Source organism: Mesocricetus auratus, unplaced genomic scaffold (genome assembly GCF_017639785.1).
Source record: "Mesocricetus auratus isolate SY011 unplaced genomic scaffold, BCM_Maur_2.0 Super-Scaffold_15014, whole genome shotgun sequence".
In the NCBI taxonomy this organism is placed as follows: domain Eukaryota; kingdom Metazoa; phylum Chordata; class Mammalia; order Rodentia; family Cricetidae; genus Mesocricetus; species Mesocricetus auratus.
In genome coordinates, this window is record NW_024429186.1 from 31,756,218 (window position 1) to 31,767,956 (window position 11,739).

Genomic DNA, 11,739 nt, shown 5'->3' on the forward strand with positions numbered 1-11,739 from the left:
CTGCTTCACCCTTCACCATCCTCTTAGCGCCCAAGCTTTCTTAGGCTAATTTCCCCGAAATGTAATGCACAGATCCAGTGGCACAGAAGACTGTAGGGAGTACACAATGCCAACAAATGTGTATTTATTTTAATGTGCACTGGAAAAATTAGTGTTATAACAGATCTCATTTCATAAATTGGTAACTTCATGGATATTCTTGTTTATAGCAAGGCTAGGAGGGGTAGAGATTGTTGTGGCAAAGCACGGTAATTAATTTAATGAAAATATGAAATAAATAACAGATGGGTAGCACACAGATTTGGCAAACCTCATGAGAATGGTATTCAAATGACTAAAACTTAGAAACCATTTCTTAGTTATGCATCCTGAGCCCCCTTGCTGTAGGAATGGGAAGGAACAAGTTGAGATCATGTGATATGTCTGTGTCTACACCAGATCTCCATGTCCAGAGACCACCATCCTTTTGAACTCCTGCTATTACTGGAAAGTCAACAGTGTTGTGACATCCTAGAGAGAACACCCAGAGCCTATGACTTATCACATGTCAAGACTCAGAAGAGCTCGTCGGCAGGACCAAGGTGTGGAGGAGGAGGAGAAATTGCAAAATGGACCTGGCTTTGAGAACGGCATGTCTTCAGCACACAGTTATCAATTCAGAAATACCAGACGTAGGTGTGTTTGCTATGGAGGCTTAGTTACAGTGAGAGGAAGGGTGTGACCTGAAATTATTGTCCTCAAAGGAAAAGTTGACAATGTCATCTCCCTGGAGCCCCAGTTAAGAGCCACAAGTCCCAGACACACTAACAAAATAAATGGAGGGCTTGGAGCCGCTGAACCTCTCCGTCCTTAGTCTTGTCCTAAAGACTTCAGAAGAGATCCTGCAGATATCTAACGCTAATATAATGAGTACAAATTGCAAGCACTCAAAAGCTATGCCTTGATAATACTTAATTGCAACCGAAAGAGATAAGATGAGAAACTGGACTAAAGGACAGCTAGGAAAAAATGTCTAAAAGGTCAGTGACTCCTGAGGGCCAGTTTACAGACAGATGTCCAGCTAGCTACAGAATACTCTCCACTATGCTGTCTGTTTCAGGAGGCGCGCGCGCACGCGCGCGCACACACACACACACACACACGTATATATCTTACTATTAAAATTAATAATTCCAGGTCACGTATGGTAGCATGAATTCATAGCTCTACTACTCAGAAGACTGAGACAGGGGGATTGCTGGGGAACAGCAGGGTAATATACTGTGAGAGTCCTCAGAACCAAGTAACATTTCTAACATAACAAACATAGCATTTGCAGGCAACACCCAGAAAATATTCTAGTTCAGGGAGCTGCGTTCCTGAGTTCACCCTTCTAACAGCAGTTCAATCAAGTTTGCAAACTACATTTGGAGTCCTTGAGCCTTATTCCTTAGTTTCTGTCTACTGAGCTCAGCCTTGTCCATTCCTCAATGCTTGTCAACTCTTACAGCTGCCCAACTTCTCTCCCTCCCTTCCTCCCTCTCGCTCATGCTTTTGAGTCAGAGTCTCACATGTCTGTGGCTCAGGCTGCCCTGGAACTCACTATACAGTACAAGCTGGACTCAAACTTCTAGTAAGTCTCCCGCCCCAGCCTCCTGATGTGCCCACTGCCACAACCAGCCTTGTTTCTCTTTGAACACCAGAGCCAAATCAATTATTCTAAAGGGCAAGAAAATCATATAGTAAAATAGAAAATGGGCCAGAGAGGTGACTCAGCAGGAAAAGGTACCTGCCACAAACCCTGAGGACCAGAGTTCAAGCCTCAGGACCTACATGGCGGGAGGGAAAAAGGGGACTCCCCTCAGGTTGCTCTATGACCTCCATATGCCTGCACGCACACACAAACACAAACACACACACACACACACACACACACACTAAATAAACTTACCTACACTATTGGATATCATAAGGATCAAAAGGCAGCTACTTATGCAAGCACCAAGTAGCAGAAGTAGCATGATGTAAATTGGTCACATCATTCCTACTTTCAGAAATGACCTGTAGCTATTAGTGTGCACATTTCTTTCAATGTGGTCAGCATCTATTCTTTGAAAACCTGTCTTCTTTTCCTAATTACAGAATCCTAGAGACCAGCCAAACCCAGATCCTATGAGCCAGTCAGACTCTCTTCTGGGAATAGAAATTTTAGAAGATTTAGAGATGGGGGTGGATACTAATAATTCCATGCCAGGTTTGGTGAGTGGCTCTCTACAGTATGAACCCTCCAGATTGTCCTCCATGCTATGTAATGGCTTTGCCCTGGTTAAGAACTAATTTAAACTCATGTATAATAGTCTCCTGCAAGACGGCTGGTGAATGGCTTGGATTTTATAGGTTAAAAAAAGATGTCTAACTCATCTCTGTAAGTCCCACACTATGTGGCTTAGTATAATTTGAACGTTTAAGACAGGAAGCCTGAACTGATGAGTCTACTGCCTGCTTGCTTTTGAGGCGGGATCTCATGTCTTGTGTAGCCAGGGCTGGTGTTGAACTCTTGCCTCGCCTGTCTCTACCTCCCAACTGTTGGTAATACAGGTCTCTGTCAGCTAGCCAACTGACTCTTTGAAACCTAAGGGCTCTAACTAGTACAGGTCTCCACTGAAGCCAGACCCTCTGGGTTATGCAATTTGATGTTCAGAAAAGGTTACTCATGTCCTCAGGACATCTTGATGATTCAGGAAGTCTTACGGTTAATGCATTTTGAAATTTTACCTTAGCATATTATCTTCATTTATATATTTTATTTTAAAAGCAATGCAAATTCCAATAGTTTATAAATAAAATGAAGAGACATTCTTGATTCTAGATTGATCTGCTGGTAAGACCATTAGAAAATGTCTTTCTTTAGCGTCCCCTCTCCCTCTGCCCATGTTATTAGCTCCAATTGCCAACTGGCCATTGCTTTCTGGGGCCACATTTGCCAGAGCTTTCTCTTTGTTCCCCAACAATGAAGAGAGGTAATGAGTAACAAGACTACCCTACAGTCTGAAAACTTGGCTTTATAGCCTGCTCTAGACCTGTTAATAGCTTACCTTCAGGCAAGCCATTTCTTTCTCTAAGACTCAGTTTCTTTATCTATACAATGGGGACAATAAAGTCAGATTCCATCCCTAAGATCCTGGTTCTATGATGGCTTGGATCCTTGGAATTTTCTTCACAGTGCTTAGTGGGTTATTGTAAGGAGCAAATGTACTAAAAGCCATGGAACAGTTCAATAACAGTCCTTTTCCCTTCTCCTTCAATGCCCTCTTCCGTAGTACACATGTGTCTGTAGACACAAAAACACAGCCTCCTCTACAGGAACCTTATCTGTGTGCTCATTGGCTCATTCGCACAGCCAGTGGTTAGCGAGAACCTTTTTGTGCCTGGCACGGTGACAAAGCTCCCTGTTGTCTGGGACTTACTATCTTAAAAGAGAGCCTTTTCAGTGACACAAGGGAAGCCCGGGAAGGTGTGGAGGAGTGAGAGGACGTTTCTCTGAGAAGGCTACCTCTGATCCAGAGAAAGAGACGGGGTCATACACAGCCCAAGCTGGTAGGAATACCCAGGTCTAGACAGAGGGACTACCAAAGATGTAGGCGAGGCTTAGGCAAGTGTGCTCCCACTCACTGAGCTACAGCCAAGTTCGGGATCAGAGTCTCCAGGAGGGGTGTCGAGTGCCATGCTGGGTCAGGAAGGTAACAAGATGTTCCCGAAAGGGCCAAGAAGCAGGCCAGATGAGGTTTTCAAACAGAAAGTAAAACTGGAACCGAAGACACTCCAGGAACTAAAAGCATGAGCCACAGAGAAGGTCCTCCAGGTTGCAGGTGAACCCAAAAAAATGTGGCTTAAAGCGAGCTGTTCCTTACACCCGAGGTGACAACAACAGCCCTTGATTCTGTTCCTACTTAAAACATCTGGATTCTCTGCCGTGGCTACTTTGCCATCTATGTGATGAAGTGTTGTCTTGAAGTCTGTTGTACATTGTGCTAAATTTTTATTTGAAAAAGAATCGAAGCCCTAGGTCAAGAGTAGCTCGATGTGAGGAACCCAAAGTTCCTCGTGGAAAGAAGAGCACAGATGAGGGGGATGGGAACGGAAAGGCCAGCCCCCGTGGCCTGTTGCCCATGGTGAAGAGACTGGAATGTAACACGCGGGGAAGGATGAAGCAGGAGGAGCAAGGGATGGGGTATAAGAACTTCGCTCAGAGCCGGGCGGTGGTGGCGCACGCCTTTAATCCAGCACTCGGGAGGCAGAGGCAGGCGGATCTCTGTGAGTTCGAGGCCAGCCTGGTCTACAGAGTGAGTTCCAGGACAGCCTCCAAGACAATACAGAGAAACCCTGTCTCGAAAAACCAAAAAAAAAAAAAAAATCACTCAGGCTGCTGTGGTTTACATAGGTCAGGATGGAAACAAGACTGTGTGGCATCACACACACACACAAATATAATAAGAATAGTTTCAAGATTCAGCTTCTCAATACTGTTGCCTTAGGGGATTAAGTTTCCAGCACATTCCTTCCTCAGGAAGGAGCACAAAGGCGCTCCGTTCAGAGGAACAGGTAGGCCTGTGTCACCTGCTTCAGAATCGCCATCCTCATCCTCAACTACATGGTGCAGCTACCCTGAACACTACTGACAAACCTCCACAGACCAACCCAACCTCGTCAATGGAAATCTCGTAGAATATGGACATCCAGAGTGGGCAGTGTCTAGTAATCTATTTAGAGCCCTAGCCCTTAGACATCTTGTTACTACAGTGTCCCTTCCCAAACCAGTTAAACTAGGTGCCTTCCTGAACAGTCAGTTCTGTGAGGCCAGCCAGCCTGTCTGTCTCTTCTCTACTAAGGTCACCCGTCTCTTCACCCATCCCCACACTCACCATCACCAAAGGAAAAGGGAGTGATGGAGGGAACCCAGATCTGAGCACCCTGGGCAGGGAAAGAAGGATGCTGGGCCTCCCCTCAACTCTCTGTCTATCAGTCTAACAAGTTTTTGCACTAGGAGCCACTGAGTATAGCTTTCCAAAAGCCATGACAGTGAACTGATATGCCCAAGTCCACTTGCATTTACCAGAGAAACTTAGGATTTTAAACATAGATAAGTTAACCATGGGTTGGCAGGGACAGAGCTAGACATTAAATATAGTCAATTCTATAGTTCTAGGACATTCCTAGAAGTTCAAGAGAGAGGAAGGGAACTTCATCCCTGTCTATATTGTGTTGTGCAATTAATAGTCTTTACAAATTCTAAGAAATTTATCCTCATTTGGACAGTAAGAAATTGAGGCTCAAAAAGATAAAAGTACAAATGTCATGGAAGTTACCAACCACTTTCCGATTGGATTTAAGGTCCATTCCATGAGATGGAATCTGAAACTAGATAGGTCATGGACCTAAATTCTAATTCCTGATAAAGAAACATAGAAATAAAAAGATTCCTAGTGACATATTGCTATACCCATGGAAGAGAGCATCACACAGCCCTGATCAGAAAAGCTTGTTCTTGTAGTAGATGGAAGTTAACACAGAGACCCACAGCTGGACAATGTTCAGAGAGTGAGAGACCTTGAAGCAGTCACTGTCCTAAATGGGGTGTCTGCATCAAACCCTCTCATTTCCAGTAGTCAGCCAACACACAACAGACTTCACAGTTTTTGTGTGGTTTTTTTTTGTTTTGGTTTTTTTTGGGGGGGTCTTAGTGATTTTATTGTTTTGAGTTTCCTTCCTTCCTTCCTCCCTCCCTTCCTTCCTTTCTTCTGAGACAAGAGAGGGAGAGAGAGAGAAACATAAAATTGGATGGGTAGGGATGTAGGAAGGATCTGGAATGAGTAGAGGGAGGGGGAAACATGATTGAAACACAGTATATTAAAAAAGATTTAATGATAAAGATTTTTAAAGATAAAGTAACTTTGCCATGATCACATGGCTAGCCTGTACTGAAGGCCTGATGAGAATCAAGGCCTGAAACACACCAAAGCTCATGGTCATGGCCACACCTTGTGCCTTTCTGGTGTCCTTCTCTAGAATATTCCTCCAATAGAGGGATAGTTAGTTTCCTTTCCCATGTGAAGTCAGATGGCAGCTGGCATAGCTCTCCAATTCCTGTCTCTCCTTGAGTCCCCTAGTGCCTCTTCTCCCCATGGGACTGAAGAGTGAAACCTGGGGCAACTTAAGTGCTCTACCACTAAATAATGTCTACAGCCATCTTTTTTACTTTAAGAAGTTTTATTAGTATATATTAATTATATATAACAACTGGTTAACTTACATTTTTATACATGTATATATTTTGATCATAGTCACACACAATATGACCTCTCTCATTTAGGATAATACTCTTCCTATTTAATCCCTCTTTTATCTTCATATCTGTTTTGTTTGTGTTGTTTTGAGTGTTATTTTGTTTTGTTTGCTGTTTGGTAACCCTGTGAGCTTCATTAGGGCTGTCTGCAGAATCATAGGCAGAACTGTACCTAGGGTTGTTCATAGTCTAGTCAGAACCCTAACCTGGACATCTGCATAGTGAACTTTTACAGAAGTGTGGCCACCCTACCAGTGGCTACAATGAAGAAAATGACACTCACACACCTGCCACCATCACCAAGATGGTGATGTTTATAAATTCTCAAGGAAGGTAGCAAGCTTTCTTTGTCAGACTATCTTTGGTCTACCAACCTGCAAATAATGACCTGGAGACATTAATTTTGAAAGCTTGGCCTTACTCCCATCTAGCTCTTATAACTTAATCCATATATTTTTAATCTATGTTCAGCCATGTGGCTCGGTTACCTCTTCTTAGTATGGCACATCCAACTTGCTTCAAGTCTGCTGGCAAAATCACATGTCTAGATTCCTCCTCCCAGTTTCCCTCTCTCTGCCCGGAAGTCCCCCCATTCTCTCCTGCCTAGCTATTGGCCATTTAGCTCTTTATTAAACCAATCAGAAGGTGCCTTAGGCAGAGGTACATTTTTTTTTTTTTTGGTTTTACGAGACAGGGTTTCTCTGTTTTGGAGGCTGTCGGTCCAGCCTGGCCTTGAACTCACAGAGATCCGCCTGCCTCTGCCTCCCGAGTGCTGGGATTAAAGGCGTGCGCCACCAACGCCCGGCAGAGGTACATTTTTACAGTGTAAACAAATACTCAGCAACAGAGGTGGGCACTCATGAGCTCCTACCTCTTACTTTTTATTTCAGGACAAGGACTCACTGACAAGGACAAGTTCAGGTTGAATTTGAATTCGCTCTGTAGCCCAAGCAGGACTTGAACTTGTGTCCCTCCTGCTTCAGCCTTGCAGAGAAACTGTGATTACAGGCCTGTGCCACTAGGCTCAACCATCCAGACTTTTCTAGCCCCATCTCTCCTCTTCCTCCGCATGTTCCCTGAAAATCCAGGCCAGAGAATTAAGGAAAAACCAAACACAGATGCTTAGAAGTTGGCCACTTTGGTTGCTTATTGTGCTGGAGAGGTGGGAGGGAAGAAATTGTTTTCACTCTGTGTTTTTAAGTGTTGATGATGGCTTTGCCTGGGGTACTGTGATTTTGCACGCCGACTCCTCAACAGTGAGAAATTTCCCAGCTACTCCAGGCCTGCAGTGATCTCTCCTTGAGAGATTACCCACAGAGTTAGCATTTACCTGGGAAACAGTCTTATCCTAAAACGTTTTCTTGTCCTGTACAGATACATTATAGCTAATCTCACCACCACCCACTCACACTGGTTAACCAAGGGGTAATATTTCATTGCCTCACTCATGGGCTCCACCTTATCCCAAACACAGACAAACACATTGCTTTCAACACATTCTGTTGGCTGCCTGGTTGACTGAGCCTCCAGCAGGTGGGAACTTCTTGGTTTATATTTAAACGGTGGCACCGGTTCTTGGCTCCTGGATCTAGTGCCCCTATCTCAGGCGCCCTGACACACCCTTCATGCACCTTATCTTTGTTAATTCTCAACAACAAACTTACACAGTATTATTCCCATGCGCAGCTAAGAAAATCCAGGATCTGAAAGGGTAACCAGCTTGCACCAATATAAGAAAGTGAGCAAAGAGCAGAAGCCAGGTTAGGGGGAAGGCGGGTGGACCACGAAAGAACACCATGCACACATCCATGTCTGTGCTTCCTATCCACCAGAATGAGACACCTCAGGGCACAGACTGGGTTTGGTCTCCTTATAGGCCTGCCCAGAACCCTACCAAGAGCACAGTAAATGTTTGCTCAGTAAATTGTCAAAGGAAGTTTACCCTGATTACTGATTGGGTGAGAACCAGTCCCGGAGAAAAAGGATGTATTTGCACAGAGATAAGGCCTGTGTGCCTGGTGGTAAGCCCTATGCCCTGAGCCAGTGAGGAAAAGTGAGCAGTGAGCAACAGAGGGGGCCTGTTTGAGAAATGTCCTGACCAGGAAGGAAGAAGGAGGGACCAGAGGTGGTCAAAAGACCTTGGATGTAATAGAAGGCGGTGTTTTGGCTATTGTTGGCATCTAGGCCTGTGGGTTCTTCCCAGAGGAGCTGGAGAGAGGGGAAATAAGCAGCGGCTCCTCTCTACACACGAGCATACCTGGGGGATGGAGAGGCCAACTGGGACACTGGCATAAGGGGCCTCTGGACAGAGATACCGAGGGTGGAAATTGAATCTGGAGGATCTTGAAGGTACATGTCACAGGGAAACAGAGAAGTATTGTCAGGTCCAACACCTCTGGAAAGGGGATTTTTCCATGGAGGGAGCAGACCAAGAGAGTGATAGGAAAGCATGGCAAGTGGTTAATCTCGGCCAGAAGAAAGCAGCAAGAAAAACATTTGGGGTGACAGAATAGCAGGCTATCATCTGAGGTGGGACCCAAACCAAAACTTAGTCTCAATTCCAGGTCCACTGGCTGTAGACTTGAGCGGTGTCTAACCCTTCTGTTTTTAGTTCCTGTTTGCTTTCTGTTGCTGTGACAAACACCATGACCAAAAGCAAACTTGGGGAAGAAAAAGGTTTATTTCATCTTACAGTTTGCTGTCCATCATGAAGAGAAGCCAAGACAGCTTAAGGTTGGAGGCTGAAGCAGAAGCCACAGAGGACTGCTGCTTACTGGCTTGTTCTTAGGCTCAAGGCCAGCTACCTGTCAGGCCCTCCTGCCCAGGAATGGCACTTCCCACAGTGGGATGGACCCTCCTACATCGATTAACAATGTAGAGAAATCCCTGCCCCCGCAGACTTGCCCACAGGCCAGTCTGATGGAGGCAACTCTTCAGTTGAGGTTCCCTCTTTCCAAGTGTATCTAGTTGACAACTAAGATTAGCCATCACTCCATCTGACCCTCCGTCTCCTTATCCATTAGGTGAAAGATTATACCACATGCCTTCGACCATTGCTCTCAGCAAGAAATGAGATCTGGAGGAGTCATTCCTAAGACCCTATTGGATATCAAATTGAGGATGGTCAAGTCCATTATCTAAAACTGTACAGTGTTTTCACAGAACAAAATGTATCTTCTTAGATAATTTAGATCATCTCTACATTAGTTATACTACTTGGTAGAATGTAAATGTTTCATGAATACTTGTTATGCTGTATTGTTTGGAGAACAACAAAGGAAAAGGACAGATGTTTATGTCCAGGATAGATGCAACTGCTCCTACATTTATGTATTTACTTGCCATCCATGGTTGGCTGAGTCTACAGATATGGAACCTAAAGTTTGGAGGACCAGCAGTACAGAACTTAGCACAGTGTGTAGAAGGGGGAAAAAAGGCCGTATCAGTGTTAACCACCACTGATGGCAGACAGAGCAGAGTAAAGCTTCTGGAAGGGAAGGGTCTAAGAATACAGTGAGAAAATTAGCTTGTTTCATGTCAGCTTAAAATTTTGGGATTGTACCATGAACCAGACCCCCTTCTTAGCCATTTAAGTGTTTTATTTCATTTATTTCTCAGAACAGCCTTAGGAAGTAGGTACTCCAATTATCCCTGTTTGCATGAGGAAGCAGATAGAGTGAATTCAGGAAAGCTATAGTCACATTGCAAGTATGTGACAGGATAGATTCGCACGTAGCAGAGTTCCGGTATTCTGAATCTGTGGCTCCCATACTTAAATCTTGCCACCCATCAACTTAATGCAAGGTAAAAGTTTAGAGACACAGAAAGGATATGTGGCAGAGGGTTAGGTGGCACGTCACATACTTTAGAATCTCCCAGAAAGATAGCTCAGCAGTTAAGAGCAGTTGTTACTCACGCAGAGAACCAAGATTCAGCTTCCAGAAGTCACGTGGTGATTCATAACCATTCATAACTCCAGTTCCAGGGTGTCCAATGGCCTCTTCTGGTTCCTGTGGGCACTAGGCACGTGCATACACAGGCGCGCATGTGCGTACGCACGCGAACACACATACACACCAGGAAAAACACATAATAAAACAAAAATAAAAATGTAAAAATTATACATTAAAAAATCTCCCAGGGATACAATTAAAACTGCACACTTCTAGGCATGATCACAGAAAGTCAGATTTGTTGGTAGCAGTGACAGTGGGGGCTGACACAGAATTGACAGAAATTAATTTTTTTAGCTAAACTCCATAAATAAAATCATTGTTATGGGTTTCTTAAGTGTGTGTGTGTGTGTGTGTGTGTGTGTGCGTGCGCGTGTGTGTACATGTACCTGTCTGAGTGCAGCCATGTACATATCACACTATCTGTATGGAGGTCAGAGGCCAATTCCTGGATGTCAGCTCTTCCCTGCCACCTATGGAACCCTGGGATTGAATTCAGGTCTCTGGCCTGAGTGCAGGTACCTCTACCTGATAACCCATCTGGCCGGTCCTCCGTAGGTAGTCTGATGCTGGAGATTCAGACATGAGGAGGGAAATAAACATGGCATGAGAGGAGACAAGAGAAGGTCCCGTGGAGGAGCTGAGTGCTGTGACAGGCGGTAACACCTCTGGCACCTAAACTTTAAGGACAGGTAGAATTTTATACATCCCTCCACTCTTTGCTATTTGGAGGGTGTGTGGGGTTAAAGGCATCCCCTGAAAGACTCGTGGAAGCCCTGGTCTAGAAATGTGAAGGTGGCTGTACTGGAAATAAAGGTCTTTGGAGATGTGGACAGTGCAGAATCTTGAGACCATTCTGGATTACTCAGTGGGTCCTAAATCCAGTGACATGTGTATGCAATACACAGAGAACGGGTACAAAGAGGAGAGAATGGCTACGTGAAGATAGAAGCCGAGATTATAATAATGAAGCCAGAGCCAAGAACTGCCTGGAGCCATCCAAAGATGGAAGGGGCTGAACGGAGTCTCCCTTTGGCCCCCAGAGGGAGAGCATCCCTACTCACGCCGAGAGAATGTATTTCTGATGTGTAAGCCATACACTTTTTGGTTATTTGTTGTGGCTGTCCTGGAAACTAGTACAGGGGCTTGCATCCTAGACACACGAGTGTCCCTACAGAGGTCACCAAGACTAGACTGAGCACTGGAAGTCACTGCCTGCAGGCAGACAGGACTCGGAGCCCCAAAGGAGAATAACAGCAAAAACACAGTGTGGTGGTGCCTGTGTAGGTCTGTTACTGTTCTTCTCTTGGGGTGTAGGGACTTGCTTTGCTTGGGATATTTTTTGTTTTAATTTTTATTACATACACTCATATGTTTTATTTTGAAGATGATTGTAACAAAACAGCAAACATTTATGGATTGATTGATTGAGCATTAAATGGTGGATTAAAGTCTTTTTTGCTT